General features: G+C 36.2%; 1 protein-coding gene across 1 annotated transcript in view; it reads left to right on the forward strand.

Annotated features, from left to right (window-relative positions):
* The first annotated feature begins 12,187 nt into the window (after nt 1-12,187).
* LOC123566550 (uncharacterized) overlaps nt 12,188-25,768 on the forward strand; it is a 48,609-nt gene continuing 35,028 nt past the window's right edge. The window contains exon 1 of the mRNA XM_045360759.2: nt 12,188-12,410. The gene's annotated coding sequence lies outside the window, so the exon portion shown is untranslated. The remainder of the gene's footprint in view (nt 12,411-25,768) is intronic.

The raw sequence follows: 25,768 nt of genomic DNA on the forward strand, positions 1-25,768 counted from the left end.
TTGAATACGACCTTTAGCTCTAACTGCAGTTCTGGTACTGGCAAAGTTGCTGTATTGTGTTTTCCTTGATTAGATCCAGCGTCCATCAACCACAAGTTACATAAACAATTTCTCTGAAATTAGTGGTTAGAATTACATCACACTTGGCCCGTAGCATCCTGGCAAAATCGTCTTGCAAATTTGTTAAACTCTTTTGAGGCTGATGGATCTTAAAATAGAAATGCATTCAAACAGCTTCTTCTCATATACTTCTTGATGCAACTTTATCAGGCTTGATCTTTAGCATCATTGTAAGGGGCTGCTATAATATAAATAATATATAAAATATGCTATAGGAGTAGGGGCCGACTAATTGATGTTCTTGGGGCCTGTGATTTTTACACAAAAAAATCTGATGTTGGTTTTGCTTGAAAAATAATTCTGGCTTCAACAGATTGAAATATATATATAAATACAAATAGATTGTGTGATAATCTTCAGCAATCTTGTCTGTAGCATCCTTGTAAGATCCTCTCTCAAATTTAGTTAAATGGCTTGGCTTCTAGGAGCAACCAGAGCTAAAATAGAAAATAAACTTTCAACAACTAATTGTCATGAAGCAGAAGATGGATCTTATCAAACTTAGTCTGTAGCACTCTTGTATAGCCCTCTCTCAGTTTTATTCGAATGGTTCCACAATGCTCTTCTACGTTTGTTTTTCTCATGGGCCACTTGATGGATCTTCATTAAACCAATGGTTTGTAGCATTCTTGCATGGTTCTTCTCTCTCAAATTTGTCCCAATGGTTTCGCTTGATCTAAAAATAGAAAACGCTTTAACTAACTTCTTCTCAAGAACCACTCGATAAATCTTTAGTCTGCCCGATCCTTGTAAAGTCCTCTCTCATTTTTCAGATGTTCCTGCTTGACCTTTAGGGGTTACCAGAACTGAAAATAAAACAAAAACTTTAAATGTCCACTTGGATCTTCATCAAACATCGTCTGTAACATTCTTGTATAGTCATGTCTCAGTTTTGTTTTTCAAATTGTTTCGCTTGACCCGTTTTAAGGGCCATTAGAGCTTAAAGTGTTACAAAAACTTTTAACGACATCTTTCCATGTTCTTTACCAAGTTTGGTTTGTAGCGTTCTTGTAAGGTCCACTCTCAAATTATTTTAAATGGTTCTGCTTGTCACCTTTTAGGGGCCACCAGAGCTAAAAAAAAAAAATGTGCACATTGCTACAAGCAGACACCATCGTTTGTATGACCGAACAATTGCTGCAAGCAGACACCATCGTTTGTATGACCGAACAATTGCTGCAAGCAGACACGATCGTTTGTATGACCGAACAATTGCTACAAGCAGACACGATCGTTTGTATGACCGAACAATTGCTGCAAGCAGACACCATCGTTTGTATGACCGAACAATTGCTGCAAAACATGCTAAACCCGAACACGCACGCAGACGCACTTCTTCTCGCGAACCAGGTAAAAGATATTTAACAAACTTGGTCCGTAACATGATTAACTAACATGATTAGGTTCCTCGCTTGGCACTCGGCATTAAAAGGATTGTTCTAGGACTGGGCAGCCAGGTGTCGGTATGAGATTGAATGGGGTATCATGTCAAGCCATTCTTGTGAGGATGGGCATTGTGCTCACTGCTACAAATAGACATAGTCGTTTATACAACGAAACATTACTGAAAAAAGACGCTTAGCCGGAACAGACACTTGGGCATTGTGCTCACTGCTACAAGTGGACATCATCGTTTATAACCAAGAACTTACTAGGAATAAACGCTTAACCAGAACACACACTTTTTAGCTCGACTATACGAAAAGAGCTATCCTACTCGCCCTGGCGTCAGCATCCTTCCACGTCCTACCTTGGTTAAAGTTTTTGCACTTTCTCTTTTTTCTCTTTATCTCTTTAATCGCTTGATGGATTTGCTTCAAACTTAAAATAGTTATTCCTCATCATCACCCACATTATCTGGCAAAAGGGCCATAACTCAAACCAATATCTTAAGAATTATCCCCCCTTTTTACTTAGAATTTCAGGTTAAAGTTTTGGTGCATTTTTACTCTATCTCAGTTGTTACTAAATGGATTTGATTCAAACTTAAAATGGTTGTTCCACATCATCACTCACATCATATGACACAAGGTCCATAGCTCTGGCACCACTTTTTCATGAATTATGCCACCTTTTTATTTAGAATTTTAGGTTAATTTTGATGCATTTTCACGGCATCTGTTTTTACAGAAGGGATTTGATTCAGACTTACTAGTAAAACAATTGTTTGACATCATCAACCACATCATATGACACAAGGGTCATAACTATGGCACCAGTATTTTATGAATTATGCCCCTGTTTACATGTTAAAATTTTTATGCACTTTCACTCTATATCTGTTATTATCACTTTATCTTTGTTATTACTTAATGAATTTAATTCAAATTTAAACTAGTTTTTCCGCATTGTTGTCCTCATCATATGACACAAGGTCCATAATTCTAGCATAAATATTTGGTGACTTAGGTCCTCTTTTTACTTAGAATTTCAGTTTAATTTTAATGCTTTTTCACTATTTCTGTTTTGTTACTAAATAAATTGTATTTAAACTTAAAATGGATGTTCTACATGGTCACCCACATTATATGTCACAATGCTCATGATGCTGGCACCAAAATGCTATGAGATATGCCCCCTTTTTACTAGAATTTCAGATTCAAGTTGTGATGCACTTCTGCTTTATCTCACTTATTTGATTCAAACTTCAAATAGTTGCTCCACATTATTAGCCACATGATATGACATATGATGCATTACTTTTGCAGAAATTTTCCATAAATTATGTCCCTTTTATACTTATTTAATATTTTGATACACTTTTCTATCTCTTTTATAACTAAACACATTTGACTCAGACTTAATTAAGCTTTATCCAATATCTCCAATCACATTGGAGTAATTAAACACTCCAGTGACAGCTCCAGCTTTCTCAGATGTGCCCAGTTTCACTATCCAGCATGGAAATAGCCGGGCGTGCTGTCTCTCGTGACAGCTCTTGTATTTAAACTTATTACAATTGTTAAACATCATCACCCACATCATATGACACAAGGGTCATAACTCTTGTGCCAATATTTCATGAATTATACCCCCTTTTTACATAAAATTTCAGGTTCAAGTTGTGTTGCGCTTCTGCTCTATCTCACTTATTTGATTCAAACTTCAAATAGTTGCTTTACATTATTAGCCACATGATATGACACAATGTCATGGTGCATTACATTGCAGAAATTTTCCATGAATTATGTCCCTTTTATACTTGTTTAATGTTTTGATACACTAAATATCTATCTTTGTTATTACTAAATGCATTTGACACAGACTTAAGCTATTGTCAAATATCTTCATCCACATTGGAGTAATTAAAAACTCCAGTGACAGCTCAAGCTTCCTCAGATATGCCCAATTTCACTATCCAGCATGGAAATAGCCGAGCGCGCTGTCTCTCGCGACAGCTCTTGCTAAATCACTTCTGCTTATGAACCACTTGACATCCTTGTAAGATCATTTTTTTTTTAATTTTTCTTTTTTTTAAACATGTAAATGTTATAGTTGTTAGAATAACACTTTTATAGTCTCCTTTACTTCTAGTAGAGTCGTTTTAAAACTGAATTCGTTTTTATTATGTGTGAAGACTGAAATGTAGTAAAGAGCTATAGAAGGTAATATCAAAGCGTTGGACTTTGTGAAAGTGGTTAAGTTCTTACCTTTATACGTGTTTAAAAACCATTAGCCTGTTTTAGCATTAGTGATATTGTGCATTATCATTTTCTTAATTTATTATGCTGCGTTTACCGTTAGCCACGATGTCCACGATTTGAGAGAAGCGTAGTGAGCGTGGGGGCTCGTGGGATCAATCGTGGTGATCTTGAGGGAACTTGATGGAATCGTGATGATCGTAAGGATCGTGACAAAATTTTTGACAGTCAAAAATTTTGCCACGATTATCCCGATATATCTTAAATCTTGAGAGAGCGTGATAGAACGTGGAAATCGTTGTAGAGCGTAATGCAGCTTAACAGACCTTAACGTACCGCATCAGACCTTGATGCTCCATCGTATGGGGATCTTGGTGAACTTGGAAACACGATTCTAAGTTCCACTAGATCTGCAGGCATCCTTACATAGTTGACGTTGGAGCCGACATCTTCACGCCTGAGTTCTGTGAAAAGTTGAGAGTATTGTCCCAGTTGGTGCCTTCGGTTTCCACTTAACCATGGTCTCACCCACCAGGTCTTAGGCTTTGTTTTTCTTCTTCTCATTTCTCTCTTTTATATCCTGCCATATTCCGTCCCTTGTTGCTGCTGCCGACGAGTAACTATTATAGGCATACACGAAAAATGCAAATTCAGCATTTTGTTCATCAGCTCTTTGATGCATAGCTCGTTCCTCTTTAAAATCTCTGCAGAGAGAATGAGAGGATGACCTATGCCTCCTATTTATACTCCAATCGTGCTCAAAACGTGTCAATCTTGATCAAATCGTGACCATAAATCGTAGGAGAGCTTAACAAAACTTGATAACGTGAGGGATCTAAACAGAACGTGACAAAGCGTGATAGCATATCGTGGTAATCGTAAGAGAACTTGAGAGAACTTGAGAGAACTTGATGAAAATCGTGGCAGATCTCGACCAGAATCGTGTTGGTTTCGCAATAAAACGCTGCAGGTAGTAACAAAACGTACTGAGAGCGTAAGAAAGCGTAGGAAAGCGTAGTAATACAAAATTCGTGCAATAAATCGTGGAGCTCCGAGCTTTTCTTTAAATCGTGGATATCGTGGCTAAGTGTTAACGCAGCATTAATAGTTATTGTCATATCTATTTTTTGTAAAACATCCATTATGCTTAATAGGGAGAATAAAGAAGAGGAGTGCTTTTGTTCGGGTTGGTGACAATACCTCGGTTTCTGTAATGTTAAGAAATATAAAAACTTTGAAAATGGCACCCAGTTTTGAAAATAGAGTTTGAACACATCTGGTCATCGTTTAAACGCTTTAAGGGTAAAACTTTACTTTGCTTCACGACGATAAACCTTTATGACGCGTTAGTTAAAACACATGGCTTCAATGACAGTATATGGAAAGCGTGTATTGCGACTTTGAAAGAAGTATGCAACAGATGATCAAAGAAAACATTATGAAGGAAAGATAAATCAAAAATGTAAATATAGAATTTAAATAGCAGTTAAATATTTTGCATGGCTGTCTTTAAAATAGACGCGAGTTCGGCATCCACTTCATATATATCACATTCATATGTGAAATACATGGCTGTCTTTGAAATAGTCGTAATTTCGGCATCCACTTCATATATATCACATTCATATGTGAAATACATGGCTGTCTTTGAAATAGTCGTAATTTCGGCATCCACTTCATATATTTCACATTCATCTTTGAAATAGTCGTAATTTCGGCATCCTTTGAACAGATGGACGTGAATTCGGCATCAACTTCGCATCCAAATATGAAATACATCATGGCTGTTTTAAAAACAAACGTGATTTCGGCATCAACTTCATATGTTTCACATCCAAATATGAAATACATCATGGCTGTTTTAAAAACAAACGTGATTTCGGCATCAACTTCATATGTTTCACATCCAAATATGAAATATATCATGGCTGTTTTGAAAACAAACGTGATTTCGGCATCCACTTCATACCTGTATATTTCCCATCCAATTGAATGTTATTTATTTTTGAAATCAGTCTGACTCTGGATGAAGCGCAAGTAAAGCGTAAGTAAAAAAGCAAAAAGTACGAAACCGTTAAAAAGAGAAAAAGAAAAAGTACAATCACCTAGAACACAAGACTAAATAAGCAAAAACAAAGAAAACAACAATCACTCTTTTGAATCTAAAACATCATTTGCAGTTACATAGCGTCGTTTGTAATCAAGATGGAATGTCAACATCTCATAAACGGCAAGTCATCAGTTTTATGAAAGCATAAGTTAACTAGCTAAAAGCAGCTTATTTCAATCCTTTGATTACACACATACATCAAAATTATTCTCAGATTGTTCTTACGTAAGTGATTAAATTGGAATCGATTAGAAATTTCACAGATAATATCTAATGAATGACAAATAATAAATAATCTCTGTGCCATTTTTGTAATTATGTCGGCATTAAAACTAACGCAGCAGGCTACTGTTATATGGGGTCGGCATTATAATTCCGGTATAATTATCTTGTTTGAAAATTAATGTAAATCCCCATTACAGTTTGGAAAAATAATAAAGCACCAGTAGTATTTTTAATGGTCTCAATGAATCTACACTTTGGAAGAAGTATATTTCATTTTTGTGAATCCTCTAAGCGTTTATTTTTTTCAGTACAGTATACTTTAATTACTTGATCAAAGGCAAAGATGGTGAAGCGCGGAGGTGTGATGGAGAAGCGCGACAGTACGATTGTGAAAAGCACGACAGAATGATGGGACATTACGGTGGTGAAGCGCACCAGTCTGATGGTGAAGCGTGACAGTACAATGCGCGATAGTATGATGGTGACACTACGATTGTGAAGCTCGACAGTACGATGATGGTGACACGATTGTGAAGCACGACAGTACGATAGACAAGCGCGATAGTATGATGGTGACACTACGATTGTGAAGCACGACAGTACGATAGACAAGCGCGATAGTATGATGGTGACACTACGATTGTGAAGCACGACAGTACGATGGACAAGCGCGATAGTATGATGGTGACACTACGATTGTGAAGCACGACAGTACGATAGACAAGCGCGATAGTATGATGGTGACACTACGATTGTGAAGCACGACAGTACGATAGACAAGCGCGATAGTATGATGGTGACACTACGATTGTGAAGCACGACAGTACGATGGACAAGCGCGATAGTATGATGGTGACACTACGATTGTGAAGCACGACAGTACGATGGACAAGCGCGATAGTATGATGGTGACACTACAATTGTGAAGCACGACAGTACGATGGACAAGCGCGATAGTATGATGGTGACACTACGAGCGCGAAGGTATAATGGCGAACCCCGACAGCGAAGCGCGACAGTATGCCTGCAAATTTTCCTAAAGGACTGTCGCCATCGTACTGCCGCGCTTCACCATCGTACTGTCAGGCTTCACCATCGTACTGTCGCACTTCGTCATTCGCGTTCATAGGAAGCAGGCGCTGGCCCTACCGGCACTGTAGAATTATAAGTGCATCATATAACTAAAGAGAAAAATGTGCGAGTTGTATGTTAGCTACAACTATAATAAAGTAAAATTAACACTGAGTTAGTTCGTTTATAAAAAAATTCTATATTCTTTAGTCATTTTGTTAATAAATCGTTAACGTCTGATTTCAGGTTGCAGCAACAAATAATTTACAGGCACAGTAAAAAGTCAGTCAAAACCAATATTATGAATCAGCACCTACGTAACGGGGATTGCCAAACAAAAACAAGGATAAGTATCCACGTTTAAAAAACGCCTTCCTAAAACGAAACCTACAGCACGCAGATGTGCACACTTCTAACACACACTCACATACAAAGCAAACACAAGGACGAAACAAACAAATAAAGGAACACAATGGGGCACCGCCTTGGAACGTTTAGTGGCAAAAACACCACTGGGGAGCTTTAACTGATTTATGATACGCTCCTAACCTCACGCGTACCCCCACTATGTTCCAAAGTCACGGTACAGCAGTGTAAATAAAAATAATCCCCGCCAGGTGAGTCTCTAACACACGTAATGGAAATAAAAGGCATGTCGTGCAAAACACAAAAATGGTCCTGTATAATTATATAAAAAGGAAACCTTCAGTCACAGACACGTTAGAAGTCAATATAAATTCACACAGCACGACTTTTGGGTATATCGGTGGACCTTAGGGTCTTGTTGCACCTTTTATCAGGAAAATGGGGAAGGGTGTTGGGGGTGGGGGTTGGGGGTTGGGGTTCAGATTACAGATAGAAATGTCAAGTCATGACAATAAAATCTATAAGAAGATCATTTGGAAGCACAGAATGCAACCAAGCGAAATAATAGCAGACTCGGTTTGTTTGAGTCTGTCCAACCCCCACCCCCTCTAAAAATGGCTGCATTTTGTATTAGGACAAGATCTAAACAAACCAAACTCACAAAATACTCGAGCCAGCGAAACCTGCTTGTTTCTTTTTGGTTTCCAGTTTTTTATAAACCTATTCTTAACAAGTTCCTTATAAAATCATGTGTACAACAAGGATATTTATAGCAATCTTATCGATCATGCACTGAATTTCATATTGATTTTTAAAAGTGTACTGAAAGTTAGTTGTGGTTTGATTGTTTATATTCTGCAAAACTTGTCGATGAGGTGCTTATTATAATTAATCGTGACTCATTTTCTCTGCAATTTGATCAAAACCGCTTTTTCTCCCTCATTAGCACAACGCATATGATTAGCAATTATACTGCAATAACACTTAACTTTCAAATCATGCTATTTATGCTGATGGATTTTAAAATGTCAGTGCTTTTGAAATTGGATTTGGCTTAAATGTGTTACACCGCTGGCATAATCTACTATATTCTTATTGTATTTGTAAAATTTGCAATTGCTCCAAACAATATTAATGCTGTATATGGCTACGTAAATTCCTTTTCATGAATTTTTGGTGTTCGCTGCATCCGATAACAGTTTCTTGTACCTTTTCTAGAAATGGGACACAAAATTATGTTTCTTGTTGACTCGTAAACGTTTGCAGTATGTTGCTTTAACAAGTCTGCCTATCTACACAGCTTCTTTCCTGTCATTGTTCACCTCTCGAACCAATCTACGCTGGGTGTGTGGGGGAGGGGGGGGGAAGTTAACTGCTGATCTGATAACATGTACTCAGTGTTGAAACCTCTTTGTTTTGACATGAGGTTCTTATATATAAATCATCATCTAACAAGGACAAATATCAAATAGGGAATGCCATGTTCCAAAAATGCAGCCTCCCCAATACGAAATTCACATCACGCAGATGTGCACACTACCAGCACACACTCACACACACACGCGCGCGCACACACAAAGCAAACGCAAGAGGACAAAACGAACAAATAAAGGAACACGGTGGGGTACCGCCTTGGAACGGTCACTGGCAAAAACATCACTGGGGAGCTTAAACCGGTTTATGGTGCGCCCCAAACCTCACTCTTACCCCCACCATGTTCCAAAGACACGAGACAGTGTAAATAAAAGTAATCCCAGCTAGGTGAATCTCTAACACAAGCAATGGAAACAAAAGGCATAGCATGTAAAACACAAAATGCTCCTGAATAATTATATAAAAAGCAAACCTTAAGAACCAAACATGTGTACTCAATGCCTTGCAGAAGACAGAGCATCAAGAGAAACACTAAGGGCCCGGCCAGAAGGCAGAAATCAAAACAGTTCAGTCCTGGTGGGATTTAAAAACTGCTTATCACAGAGTCCTTCCCCCTCTTCCGTTAGACACACACGCGTAGCACTTGTCCAACTGTAAACGGGTTGAACACTAAACAGGCGGTATGTCTCAAAACAGTTGGGTAACCTCTTTCAATAAAACGTTTTATAATTTTACAAAATACAGTTGGAAAATTACCACGACCCAATATCCTACGAAGCTTGTATAAACCAAATCCCCATAAAAGGTAATTCTTGGCATCATGTAGGCCTATATAGTATATGACGTCATATTTCTTGTACGATGACGTCGATTAAGATAGTTCTGCACGTTTGATAAATCGGAAGTGATGGCGTAACGTCATTTATCCGGAAAACGTAGAATAATGCCTGGATTCGGCGTACGGAAACGAAAATCAGTTTATGAGTTAAGGGCAACCCGTGAGTAAGTGTATTGAAATGGCACTGTTACTATCTTTCTTAAATTAAAATATGATATTAAAACATCTTAAACGTTATATATTTCAAAATAATGTCTTAAAATTAGCTTGAAATAGGCGGTTCACTTTAATCATAGCCAGATATCTCAAAAATAAGCACACGGACCTATATATTTTATTTCACCATATTATAGGCCATATGTTGTTTAACGACTGTGAGAAGTTTCATTAAAATCTTCATAGTAGAAAAATTTCTATTTGCGAAAATGTTATGAAAATTGCGTTTTTCCCATAGACCCCCATTATGAAAAATTGTGTGAAGTCGAAATTTTTCAATTCAGTCTAGCACAAAATCAAGCACACGACCGTATCTTTTTTATTTGCTGAATTATCTTTATATATTCGGAAGTTTTGAAAAATCAGAGTTTAATTAAATTCTACATTGTAGAAAAAATTTCGTTCCAAACGTACAGAACTACCTTAATTGCACTGAATATCTATCCCAAGAACGTGGTTGGACAAATTTATACATTTCCCATGAGGTACAAGAAGTATTCATCTTTCCCTGGAAATTTTTGGCGTACAAAAATACTGGTAAAAAGAAAATATTTTCTGAAAATCGTACAACTCAATTATTCTTGAAACAATTTCAAGGGTAGTGGCAACGTGTGATTTTTTGCTTAATTTTATCAATTCCCACATGAACAAAGTTAGTTAGAGTCTATTAGATTTACTGCAAGAACGCTATGTTTGTGATTAAAATCATCAGAAGTGCTTTCTTTCTACAGCTGAACATGAAACGAGAAAAAAAAGTCTTGCATGAAAATGGCTGCAGTTTATTACATATAAAGGCAGGAACAGCTTGTCACCAGAAGCCCTTTCACATCCGATTGCGTCTGAAACTCACATAGATCTACCTCATGGTTAATATATCATGTACATTCAGACATAAAATAAATTGGCTAAATATACTGATTAACATACTTTTTAAACTGTAAACAAATGTCAGTCATGATGAACGTTTTTACACAAGACACAGAGTGAAAAAATTAAACACTTTCATCCAGTTAGCAAGACTGTTGCATACGTCTTTCGTATAGCTAAAATACTTAGGATACGTTATCAATCAATCTGATTTGCCGACTGATTAATATTCAGATGGTATCGGGCACTTCGAGATTATGGAACCAAAACTAGTTTTGAATATATTTTAGTCGGTAAAAAGAGATTTGGCCGATTTCTGTCTAAAGGAAAGGCAAATGCAATGAAACAGAGCGTTAGACGGTGGAAAGCACTGTATAGTGTACAATTACAGTTAAAATTAGCAAGTTTAAGCGTTCATGAAAAGGACAGATTTTCTGAATCAAACAGCCAAAACTATTAAAGAAAAAAAAAGCATTGATACCCATGACTGTTGTCGTTTCTGTCTGATGTATATGATATATCTATTTTATACAGTAGAAAAGGATTTAATGTTGCCCGTTTAAAACAAACGCCCGCCCGCTTAGCTCAATAGGGAGAGCGCATATCTACGTATTTTGGGGCCGTGAGTTCGAGCCCTGGGCGAAGCGTATGTTCTTCGTGACGATTTGATAAAAGACATAGTGTCTGAAATCATTCATCCGCCACCTCTGATTCATGTGGGGATGTTGGCAGTTACTTGCGGAGAACAGGTTTGTACTGGTACAAAATCCAGAACACTGGTTAGGTTAACTGCCCGCCATTACATTACTGAAATTCTGTTGAAAAACGGCGTTAAACCCAAACCGTTTAAAACAATGATAAAAATGAACAGTTTTTGTTAAATAGAAACAGTCTATAAAATGTCTTTTTTGGGGGGTTAGATTTTGCATTATATATAACGATGACTAAGTACAACAAATTTTTCAGTAACAATTCAAATAACTTATTCTGCATTGTCCTTCGAAAATAGAACAAGGCCGTTTATAATATTATAAATAAAACAAATAAATTACAAAACCACAAAGACAATACAGCCTCTTTATTCATATTTGCTACGCTATTCATCTTCGTTTTCATTCACTTACTCAATCATTTGACAGTTACCTGTTGTGAAATAGAGCTGAATTATCATCATCATTTCAATTTAAAGCATTGTTTACTCTTATTAACGACTGCATTTATTTCCATTTTAATAAGATAAAGGACGAGTGACAATAAACGGCCAATGTTCATTGGTTCATTAATCAAATCTTTAATTGTTTCTATTACAAAAATAGACGTACATCAGTCCACGTTAAGTACTGCTCATCATTATTTTATTGTATATCTGACACATACATGCCCGAAGTTCGCGTGGACTGAATGTAGCAAACTTTAATCATAATAAAACCAGGGTGTGTGCTGCATGTCTCAATTTTATTACGTGCATTATTGCCGAAGCGTTTTGATTCATGAATGTACACTTGTACGTTTGATTTACATGTTTACATGTTGGATTTTTCCTTGGTATAACATTAAATAAGGCGATACAAAGGGATTTAAGGTAAGAGCTCTTTTCTTACTGACCCAGGATTACCTAATTCCTAGTGTTTTCAATCCGTATACAGCAATATTACTGGCTTTATCTTTCAATCGATTTATTTTATAAAGGCACTATTTAAACACGAATTCTTGTGAATTTTATTAAACTAATGCAAATGCCTACTAACTAATTTCCTTTCTTGATAACTGAACAGTGTATAAAAATGTGCAGAAACCGTGATATAGAATGAGAAATGATAAATTGCATAAACCATAGTTTTCGCTGATAGATGCATGATAAAAATGCTTTGCATTCCTGTTCTACCGTCTTACACTGCTGCGTCCTGATATACGTTTACAGTTATTTTACATTTCAAATAGATTCCACCCTGTTGTGTTAAAAGTGCCTGATATAATACTAAGTACACTTGTCGACTAATCCCTTAGGTCTGTTAATTAATTTCGTAAGTGCATTTGTCGATTAATCCCCTAGGTCTGTTAATCTATTTTATACAACCGAGACCTTTATTACAAATGCGGACGAGAGATGTTAAAGTTATACCGTCTTACTAGTTTCCACAAAGTTCAATTTATGGAAAGTTTGAGGTAGGCGTGTCTTGTCAGCTCCTCTCCGCCCACCCAGTTTCTCTCTGACCATTCCAATGACTTCAAATTATTCGTCGCTCACTCCTTTGGGGTCGAAACCCCCGCAAAGGATATTTCGATGATGTGAGGAAGACATCCAGTTTTAACTGGTCAGTTACTACAAATAATGCACGTAATATTCTAATATTCGGAACGGGGGGGGGGGGGGTGTAAGGTCTGCCAGCTGAATTCACTATCATCGTATGTGACGTGTGGCTTAAACAAAACCAGCAATCCAACAATATATCTTTGAGAATGATTCATATATGGATACATGTATTTTCGCTGTTTGCGGTTAATATTATGCTCGTCAAAGTACAATATTTATAAGCAAAATCTGTTCTATATTTTGGTTTGCTCTACATGTAATAAATATATTGCAGAAATATTTGTACATATCAAAACAAAATTACAGGGAAAAGGTTGAACCGGGAAGATCATCATTCTTAAAAAGTCTTGAAAATAATTATTACATAGTACATGTATACTGAACGAATCATTCCTTGTTTTTCATAACACTTACACAAGAGCTGTTTGTAAAACACGTATGTCCCCCATGATGGGATGTCTCATTTTCAGTCCCATGATCATTGTGACCTTGAGCTTTGATCTACTAATTTCTAAACCAATAGGGGTCCTTAACTACCTGAGCCCATCATGTTATCAAATTTGAAGATTCTGGGTCAAGTGATTCTAAAATAGTTTTCAATGTACAGGTCCTGTGATATTGACCTTTGACCTATTGACCCCAAAAACACTAAGGATAATCTTCTTCAGAAGCCCAATCATGCCACTAGTATCAAGTTTGAATGTGGATTGAGAGGTTCTCACGTTTTTTAGGGAAATCATTTTCACTGTTCAGGGCCCTGTGATATTGAACTTTGATCTGTTGACCCCAAAACAATAGGGGGTCATGCCCAATCATGCTTTTAAGTTTGAAGGTTTAAGGCAGAGCGGTTCTCAACTTATTTAGCGGAAACAGTTTGTAGGATCAACCCCTGTGACCTTGACCTTTAACTTACCGACCCCCAAAAATATAGGAGTCATCTTTTTTATCATGCTATCAAGTTTGAAGGTTCTTGGTAGAGAGATTTTCTAGTTAATGAGGGGAAACTGTTTTCATTTTCAGGTCCCTGTGACCTTGACCTGTGATTTCAAAAACAAAGGGGTCATCTATCTCGTAAGCCCAATCATGCTTTTAAGTTTGAAGGTTCTAGGTCAAGTGGTTCTCAAGTTATTGGTCGGAAACCGTTTTCATGGTTTAGGTCCCTGTGACGTTGACCTTCGACCTACTGATCTCTAGACACAATAGAGACTTCATAAACCCAATCATGCTTCTAAGTTTGAAGGTTGTGGGTGAAGTGGTTCTCAAGTTATTGAGTGGAAACTGTTTTCAAGCTTCAGGCCCCTGTGACCTTGACTTTTGACCTTCTAATCTCAAAAACTATAGGGTCATCTACTTTATAAGCTAAATCATGCTACCAAGTTTGAAGGTTCTAGGTCAAGTAGTTCTCAATTTATTGGTCGGAAACCTTTTTCAGACTTCAGGCCCCTCTGACTTTGACCCCAAAAGCTATAGTGATCATTTGCTTTATATGCCCAATCATGGTTCTAAGTTTGAAGGTTCTGGGCCAAGTGCTTCTCAAGTTAACGGGCGGAAACCGTTCAATCTACCTATAGCCGGACGTACCAACCGACTGACATATTGACGCTACCGACAGGTGCAAAGCACTGAAAGCAACAAACTGTTGAAAAGTACATTATCTAGATAGAGTTATATCATACTATTATGTTTAAAGATTCAGTTTTATTTTGATAATTTAGAAAGCATCAGTATTATAAAGGAGAGGCAGTACTAAGAAAAGATGAAATGAAGTATCCATGAATATATAACTTCACTACGGAATAACTGGTATACTTTCAACCTAACTACCTATATATTGTCAGAATCTATATATATTGCAAGTCATTTTGTCGCAATTGGTCTAGTATATTGTGGTCTGGTATATTGTGGTGATGATTAGTTAGTATAAATTCTCTCTACTTATATAATAATTTATGATGCGAACTTGTAACCTCGCGGATCACTCGTATGGTCAGCTGTAACAGTTCTGAATTTAACTCTAGCCCGTACTGCGAACTGTCTCTACATATTCAGCGCATCCAAGGAATCCCTGTCTTCATTAGCACAGTTGGGGACTAATTACTTTCACAGTATGGTTCCAATAAACAGAGGTCATTGTTTATTGGAAAGCCAGTCTACCTTCTAACTGTGGAGGATACAGTGTATTTTATTATCAAACTTTTATTTTATAAATTTATATGTGGTAACTTTAAAAATTATATCTGTTTTTGGCATTTCTTTATTAAAAGAAAAATATTTGTTGTTCAATAATAAGAAACTTATTTACGAATATATTACAAATTTCACCATGTTTTTATGAAGAAAATGGAAGCTTAATTTTTTTAAGTTCTATCTGGAGATGTGCACACCTTAAACTTTGGTATTTAAGAAAAATGTAACACTGACTTGTCTGTGAATGAAAACCCAATGTGCATTTCAGTGTTATAAAGTAAATCACCATGAGTGGTGGGGGCATACAGATTTGGTCTTGTCCGTCCGTCCGTCCGAAAAAAGTCTGACGCGCTAAAAATATTTGATATAAATTGATGAAACCTTGCATGAGTCTTTATCATGATATAAACTTTACTATTATTATTATTATTATTATTATTTTACATTCACTGATGGAAAATAAATTTCTTTCAACGGGGACCTCTATTGTGTCAATTGCCTTCCAATTAGCTACTGTCGCATAATTGCTGATAAGCAGCAGATAAGACGGCAGTTGTTTATTGTATTTGGGGTGGGGTGACACATATATAGTAGTGGATTTAGGCCTTTAAGAGGGAGAAAATATAGCTTCTCTGGTCCCGATCAGTTAAAGACTAAAAAATCACTGCTGATTTGTGAGACATGATTACAGAGATTTGAGTATATATGCAAATGTTGAACCACTACGAATGGGTAGTATAATTCCGACACTTTGAATTTAGACAAATAGCCTCAGTAAAATAATTAGTATTCATAAATCTTTTAAAATGCTCGCTTGTACGCCCACGCAAAAGAAATAAACTAACTCATCAATAACAATTACACAATCAAATGAAACAAATGTTTAAAAGAACGACCCTAAAGCGCTGTCAAAATTTCATATAAATCCTGGTCGTTCTCATGTAAAGTGCCTCATCAAAAACAATTTTACTATCCAACAGAACATATGTAAACAACATACTTTTCGTAAGAAACAAACACGCATAGTTATAACGTACTTTAAGGCCTGAAGTTAAAACTATCTGTCATACTCAGGTTTTACGAGTAGTATAGAATTCAAGGAATTTACTTATAGGTAAGTGGCGATGAGGCGATATGCAGCGTGGACAGACCGGGTTGATAGGTCAAAAGTCAAAATTGAGCTTAAATGTCAAAATTGTCTTTCGTATTTAAGAAATAATTTATAGCAAAAGTTTTAACACTATTTATGTTCGATGGACGGTTATACGTCGGGTGTAAGAATTTCACGAGGGCGCAGCCCGAGTGAAATTATTTGTACAACATATTACCGCCCGAGTGTATAACAGGTCCACTTTTTTGGCCGAACATAATATCGGCCGTAATCGGTTGTACCATTGTCATCTTTTGCTTTGATCAGAAGTGCCGAAATATTGCCTTGTTAATGTAATTATCCACAACGAGCGGTATCTGTCATGATTGCCCGTGGGTGTGAAAATAACTTCGGCACACTTCGTGTCAAACGTATCGACCATGCTTGACTGGATCCACCATAACAAAACGATAATTTGATGGATCTTTCATCTGGTATGATTTAAAGGACGATATCTTTTATAAACTCTAAAAATTGTTTAAATAAAAAAAAAGCATGCCGTATGTTAAAACAATTGGAAACAATTGTTTTTCGCGGCGTTATAAAACAAAACTAACCGAAAGCTAATTTCTTCTGATTATTTGGTTACTATCGTAAGACATGATTATGCTTTCAGTCAAACAAAATGCCGACATACATATTAACTCTAAAAAAATACATCAACAATTATAGCAATCTGCTAATTGGTCAAATGTTGGAAAGTTATCCTTGAAAAATATCGTGAAACTGACTGAAAATCTTAACAGAAAATGCTTTCAAGATGCAAGAAAAATGCACTTACTAGCATCCCAAATCTTAAAATTTTCTCGGGGGAGACCACCGAAGACCCCTTAAGAGAGAGAGTGGGGGAGGGAAATCCCCCACTCGTGCTCTCCTCCTCTCCTGCCTTCGGCACTCGCCGCGGGACGCTGTTTGGTTATTATTTCAAAATATGATTATTTATCTTAAATAATTGCTTTAAATCAAACGAAATGCCGACATACAACTCAGCTCTATAAAAAATACATCAACATTTATAGCAATCTGCAAAATTTATCCAAATGTCGGATAGTTGTCCTTGAAAAATATCATGAAATTGACTGAAAATCTTAGCAGAAAGTGGTTTCAATATGCAAGAAAAACGCACTTACTGGCATCTCAAATCGTAAAATTTTCTAATATGCCCTTAATCTAAAACAGTAGATAAAATAGGGTAGCACTCTTTCATGGTCGCAACAAAATCTCTGACGTCACCACAAGTTAACGTGACGTCATTCTAGCGTAAGCGTGTTTTAACAGAGACAAGCCTATTAGAATTAGTTTTAAGGAGCACAGCTTCAAAACCATATAAGGTATTGACTTGAAAATTGAATAAAGGTAGAAGGTGATAAGAAGATATGAATAGCGAAGAATAGCTAGGTAACACATTTAGCATCAGGTTACTTATAACGAAAAGTCTATGTTAGTCCGTGACAGTTTTGGCATTTCCTTTTTCCGAAACTGCTTATCATTTGGATGTAATCCTTCTGTCACTTTGAACTCCATCAAAAGTGGAAGTTTCTCCTAAAATGTTCCCTCTGAAGAGCAATCAGCAGGCACGATCCAGAAAGCAGGCTCATAATATAGCACTCAGTGTTATAGGGTAAAATGGGGTAACTGGGACAATGGGGAAACTGGGACACTTTACACTTTTCAGTAAATTGGGGTAAATATTGGTTACGTTCCCTAAATAAGATCATATGTTGAAAAAGAACATTCAGTGTTAAAGCCTATTATGACAAAACTTTTCTGCCGATGGATCGGAAAATATTTTAAGAATCGATTTCCTTAGACATATGTTGAGAATATTACTAATTAAATAAAAATAAGAAAACATAAAATTACACCCTGTAAATAATTATGCCTACTTTTTTCAGATGGTGCATTAAAACATTCTCGTTATGTTTCTGTCTAGTGAAACGCACAGTGGAAAATGTCGTCTGACTTTCTAGATATACTTGCTTATATGTCATCGGTATATCAATAAGATCTTAAAAATATTTAATTTCGGTACCGTAACGGCTTGATCATAAATGTGACGTCAATTTTGACGCAAGAAGCTGGTTCTCGTATACATGTAATATCGCATTTAACTTGTTTGAAATATTGAAGCGTATTGTGTATCATTGCAAGTCAAAGACATGGCATTATCTTTTTAAAATTCTATAAAAATGTTTAATGATTTTGTTTTATTGACTTTCATTTTGAATAATAAAGTTGCCTGTCATGAACCGTTGCGTTGACGTCAGACACCAACGTTATAAAACAGGCGCTTGTTTGCGAAATATGGCATGTCCAAAATATTTATATTGGTATGTGTTGATACCTTCAGTTATGGGAAGAGTGGCAAAAATGTAGTTATCACATTACTATTTCATACAATGGGATTTGTTTTTGAGAAATTACAACATACTTTATTTTTGAACGTTCCTTTTTAAAAGTGTCCCACTTTCCCTAATGTATTGGGGCAAGTTGGACACTGTCGTTAAGAACAAAGTTCTCCATGATTTTATTTTTGAACGAACTGGATGCTGGAAGAAAATGGGGATATGCTCCAATGGTCAGTACATAAAATGTTGTACATAACTGCATGGACATAACCACTATAAATTGTCAACTTTTAATCTTTTTCCACAAATGAAATGAAAATAGGAAAGAAAGTCTAGTAATGACGAAACTCTGATATTTTGTAAGTATACCACTAGTTCACAGGCGTGGTCGTAATATATATTAGCTTAACTCTGGTGCAACTACTGAATTTTCTACCCGATACCAAGTTTACATGATCTAAGTCACTGTTTAGTCACATACGTTTATTTAAAGGGAGATCGTTCCGTGAACCCCTCCAACTCGTTCCGCGTAAAATATGGTGAGTTTAGAATTTTTGATAGTCTAATAGGCTAATACTAATATTTCTTTCATGTTTAAAGAAACTGTCGGCAAATCTTATATTAATAAGTAGTATTTATACTAGGTGAAGCACAGGAACCAACTGACAGTCAAGCCAACATAGTAGTTCTTTTAGTTAATTACTCCTTTAAAAGATGACGTTGTGTCAAATATTCAGGCTAAAGCAAACACCAAATATTGGCCAGACAACACATTTTAGGTACAGTTGCCAATAGTTTCCGAGAGCGTATGCCCATGTGTCCGTCTAGATCTCCTTAACCCTGCCTTCATTCCCCTCACATTTCATCCCCTCCTCCCCGAGTCTTCCTGTATGCAAAAAGCTAGTTAATGTCCTTATTTCTTTGTGAAAAAAGACACACATTTTAATTGTCCCGTTAATATTTGATAAAATCTATGTTTTAAGACTGTTTAAAATTTTGATCAGTTTCAAGTGTAAAAATCACATATATAAGTACATAATGGATTATGTCAAGTTTATGTTTAATTCATACATAGTTATTTACACTTATAACATTTTTCTAATTTAAACGATTTATATAATAAGCATATATTGAAACAAATAATGACATAATTTAGGCAAAACTTGGACATATTGATTTCTTTATGCATCCTTGTTTTACAAAACAGTCATAAATTGTAATTAATACGGAGCTATATTTTCAGTTTAGAATTCGTTTTTGATCTGTGGACATGAATGGTTTCATTTGTCATAAATGCGACTGTAATATACATAAATTCTAATAAAACTAAAATGTCCCAAGTTACCCCAACTGGGTGGGGTAACTTGGGACACTTGACCAATGTTTAATTAATTTATAGTGAATCACAGGTTATCAGGTATTTGTAAAAGTTTATATTCGTCATATATTATATAGGTTGCGCATACTGAAATATCAATAAATCAAGTATATATTTTGTCTTTCTAAAATATTACTCAACAGTGTTTCTTTAAGTGTCCCAGTTACCCCATTTTACCCTATAACCTTGAATCTTTTGTTTATAAGACATGTAATGACATGCGGGTGTCAGGTGAAGTCACACACGAAGTAGGGCCTACGTGTAGAAGTTAACTGTTCGAGTAAGCACAGTAACGATCTGCATTAATTTCACATTGAAAAACGTGTATCTTGATGTGGATACACCTCGGGTTAAACAATATAACGGACAAGTGGTTTTCAAAAGACTTTACTTTACGGCGCTCTTACACAATAACTAAGTGTACGAATAGTGCAGACGCATTGTCCACCAGACAATGTATAACCTCCTGGGATGATACCATGTGATGCAACTGACCAAGGCCCGGTGAGGAAGATGTGTCTCTATACACCAATCAAATCAGGAATAGACACCGTTCTCTAATGAAATTAGGACGTTGACCGGCCGGAATTCCAAGACACTAGTCTCTCCACGGCGCTTCAGACAGGGTTTCTTGCGAATCACGCATTAAATAAAAAAGTTCTTAAATGAAAGTAAACCTCAAACAATTCCTGGTATCCTAAAAAAGTGTTTTGATATATAACACTATGAAATATGAAGTAGTTTTTTTCGCAATCATGCAAAAACACTGTTTGCAGACGCTCAGATTGACCGGTAAGAGATTTACATTGCCACGATAGAAAATTATACAATGCAATAAATATGGACTAAATATCATCAAATTTTAATGTGGCTGGAATAATAGAGGGTATACTCTTGCTCATTCTATAGGTAGCTTACACCTTTACCAAGTGAATGTCACATAATCATAAATATTTATCTACCGGTCTAAAACAACAACTAAAATGGCAGCCTCATTGAAAAATGTAGAAAATCGTAAATATAAGAAGTTAAACTGTAACTCAAGTGAAGTGACTTGACAATCTGGGTAGTTAAACTAATACTGTAAGTAAGTGAATAGTTACCGAGTGTTTATATGTGTTATAAATAGAGATAAAGAAGCTGAGAGCTGAAATATTCAATGTACAAAAATGCAGTTCTTGGTTTTCTTACATTCTTCCCAAACTTTCAAAAACAAAATTTTAAGAAACAAATAAGGAACTGGATGCGCATGCGTAATATACCTTTAGGCACAAACTGTATCTCATCTGACATAGAAAGTTTAACAACATGGTAAGTAAAGTTAACTTATGTACATCTATGGTAACATTATATAGATAAACGTAAGGGAATAGAACTTATAACACATCCTGTACTCCATTCTTACAAATTTTCATGCTAAGTATAACTTACAACACACACTGTATCTCAAAGTGACAAGTACCATGGTATGGAAAATGCATTAGCTAGACAAAAATCCTGGTATGTATAACTTATGACAGCCTGTTTGTTTGTTTGTTTGTTTTGGGTTTAACGCCGTTTTTCAACAGTATTTCAGTTATGTAACGGCGGACAGTTAACCTAACCAGTGTTCCTGGATTCTGTACAAGTACAAACCTGTTCTCCGCATGTAACTGCCAACTTCCGGAGACGAATGATTGCAGACACAATGTCTTTTATCAAATCGTCACGGAGAACATCAGCCCCGCCCGGGGATCGAACTCACGACCCCGCTATCCGTAGATCTGCGCTCTGCGCTCTCCCTTTTGAGCTAAGCGGGCGAGCTTATGACAGCCTGTATCTAATCTTATAAAATTGATGATAAGTAGATTTTTATTGTAGAATTATAGTCTATAGTATAATACATCTTAAATGGTTTCAAGTCAAAACACTTTCTTGAAATGACACAAAAGTATGACTTCAAAGTAGATTACTTTTTATGTTGTTCTGATGTTACTTTTACAAAAAGATCAAAATATGTACTTTTGTCTACAATCCTGTAGTCTGTTTCTAAGTGGAATTCTGTTACAGTGTCTTAGCAGTTTATCATTTGTGGTTTCCCAGAGCATACTGCTGCACTCCATCATTGCGAGCCATTTTTTCACATTTATTATTTTTACCATTGGCTATCATCCTAAGAGATACACTGTCGGACATTTTCTAACATCCGGTAGACAGTATGCTTTTGTTCCGGGTAAGACAAGAAAAACGAACTGATCAAGAATGTCGGAACGCTCTAAGTTACTTGTATTTATACCATATTCTTGCATAAATCTGAAGGTAAAAAGTTCTAACTAAAGCAGTGTCTGGTCAGGTGAAAGATTTCTCCAGTGTTTAGGTGACCATTTACAGGTAAGATTTCCTTCTGTTAGTGTTACAGATTTGAGTCATCTTTCCCCTACTTTCTTCGGACAGGGTGACACAGGCATGGAACCCATTCTAAGAAACTTGGACACAAGGTAACTTTAGGGTTATGTGGGGATAACATATCAGAGTTCACTGTACTTTTTACTGGCTTCTTACGTCTTGACAAAATAACTGATCGAGAAAGCGGTTTAAGATTCAAAGAACTGTTAGCATTTGAAATATTTGAAATGGAGCAGGCAGTGATGGACATGTTGTAATTTTGCTGTTTCTTGAGGTAATGTAGAAGAATCTGTGGCATTTGATGTTAATTTGATTTTCTTTTAGCCCATTTAACTTTAATGATATGCACCTCCTATATCAAACTCCTATGGGCGACTTACTTTCTTGAATTGTTCGATTTCAGTTCCGGACATGTTTCAGCAAGCAAAGCTAGAGTTAAAATGTTCATGTCCGGCGGCATCCTTCAGTACAGTCAGCCTGCATGCAATGCCTCTCATAGCTAATTTATCCTCAAACAGATCATCGGTTAAAGCAGCACGTAATTTATCATGTCCTTGTGTTTAAAGAAAGTTGATTGATTATCAAGTCCTCAGATGTGTTGGACAACTTCGAATGAATCAGTATAAGAACTCTCGCCTGCTCCCCATCATTCTAGTCATTCTTAACTACTTTTTCTGCATCTACCATCTAGATGTTTTGCCCACATTATCATTTGTGTCCCTAAAACGTACTACACTTAAGCTAAAACGGTTAGCTTTTTGTACTAATTTAGTCTAGTACTTTGGGAATACAGACAGGCAGAACCCATTACTTTCATTAGATGGATCATCATCCAGATGTTTGAATTCAGAAAGGTATGTGATTCTGATAAGTGATCATTTAAGTCCGAGACCCTTTTGAAATGCACTTTTTTGAGGCACCACACTGGGCATACAACAGTAAGAATGAAACGTTCCTTCCCAGCATGCTGCTTTAGTTGCTTCCTGTTCTGGAACACAGCTTTACAAATCCAACAAGATTCTATTCTAAAAGAATATTATAAATGCATAAATGTCATTTTTCCATACTTAGACTAATAACTTTATGGGTTTTTTCACATTCAATACAGTTTTTTTGGTCAGTTTAAACACTGCATTGTTTCCAGCTTTTAAAATTACTGTCTGATGATAATTATTTATTGTAAATTATCAAACTATTCAATATATTTACTGAAAATATCATTATAAAAAGTACTGTGAATAACATGACTGCAGTGTGTCTACATATATATGTATGGCATTGCTTCATTTTGTTAGAAGTCTGATTAAATGTCACTATTTCTACACACGCGTTGTAATTCTACTGCAGGGTGGTATCTTAAATTACAGCTTACAGTGAATGACAAATAAACATAGGTGAAATTCATACCCTTGATGCGCGTCATCATTGCCATCAGCAAAGAACTCCCTATTTCATTCGCAAACTGGTGCACCCAGAGAACCATCAACCTTTCAAGATAATACTTCAGTCTCGGACCAGCGTTTTCATTTTATGACCCATAAAACTGCATATTTCTTGATTCTATTACATCCCTCTCAGTTACTACACAGGCTTTAACTTCGGATAATACTAATTTCAAGCATATGAACAGTAATTACAAATCAGAGTTTTTCAATGTTAGGATAGTTCAACAAAGGTAATTGTCTAACATGTCGGTCTAGCTTTTGTTTGTTTTTATGCAGATAAACACAACTTTTGGGGATTTTTACCGTATGGTAAAAGTCTGTCAAAATGACAAACTTTTTGTTTCATTCTTCTTGAATGTGTTATTAAATATGTTACGTCATGTAGCTGTCTAACAATAATATATGGACCTTTCCATTTTGAGGTTAGTTTAGAACAAATAGCAGTGTTAAAGCGCAATACTAATTGACCTTCACGGAAAAACCTTTTCTTTGCTTTAGATCATAGTGACGTTTTTGTTAGTTAGCATTTATTTCCTGCGATGTTCTTGCATGTTTGTGAATATTACTGATATTTTGTGTAGATTGGTGACATAAACTGAACCATTTTTTTTAACTTGATAATTTTGTTGTGGTATACCAACGGCATAACAAAATTATGTCCGAATACGTTTGAAACCCACACGCTTAACTCAATAGATAGAGCGTAGATCTACGGATCGCGGTGGCATGAGTTGGATCCCCGTTCTTCGTAACGATTTGATAATAGTCATTGTGTCTGAAATCATTCGTCCTCAAACCTCTGATTCATGTGGGGAAGTTGGCTGGCAGTTACTTGCGGAGAACAGGTTTCTACTTGCACACCAGGCACAGAATCCAGGAACACTGGTTAGGTGAATTGCTTTCCGCTTTATAAATGAAATACTGTTGAAAACAACCAACAAAAAAACAACATTTCATTTGGAGTTAAACTCGTACTTATATCTTCTGAAGCGCTTTAAGCCATGAGTAACTGAGTAAGGTAGATGTCCCAATTACGCTGATTATCATGGCAGAACACGGTCAGCATAAATTTCAGTCTCGGTTAAAACGTTCAACTGTTCCATTGCCTTGTGACCTAACACTGCTAGTCTATGTAAGAAATCAATTACCTCTTTAAAAAGACTGGATGTAAAATTGATATTCTGATCAGTCAAAATTTGAAATAGAGTACCAAAACTACAAATAAATTCATTGACAATTACTTCTATGATTCTACTGGATTTCTGCTTTGGTAAGGCATATGCGTCTGTCCATTTGGTGAAACAGTTTACAATGACTAAAATGAATTCATTACCAATCTTTGTTTGAGGAAGCGGGCCAAGATTGTCCATGGCTGTTTTCTTAATAGGTCCGCCTACTAAGTATTGCTGTAGTGGAACCTTTGAGGCTGTTGTGGATTAACGAGGAATACACTGGTCACAAGTATTGCAGTATTTGGTAATATCGTCTTTCATACCAGGCCAGTTAAATCACTCGGTGAAGCATTTTCTCAATTCCTTAATGTCCGGCACACGTGATGTCATGAAAATAGTGCATAATTCATCTTTTGCTATATGGTACTACAAGCAGGTGCTTTTCACTGTTTAAGTCTGTATCTTTAAATTAACAATGAATTAACCTATCAATTAAAGTTAAATCCCATTGCCGTCATAATGTTTTCAGTATTGAAGTACCTGATGACATTCCCAGTTTGG

This window comes from Mercenaria mercenaria, chromosome 8 (genome assembly GCF_021730395.1).
Source record: "Mercenaria mercenaria strain notata chromosome 8, MADL_Memer_1, whole genome shotgun sequence".
Classification (NCBI taxonomy): Eukaryota; Metazoa; Mollusca; class Bivalvia; order Venerida; family Veneridae; genus Mercenaria; species Mercenaria mercenaria.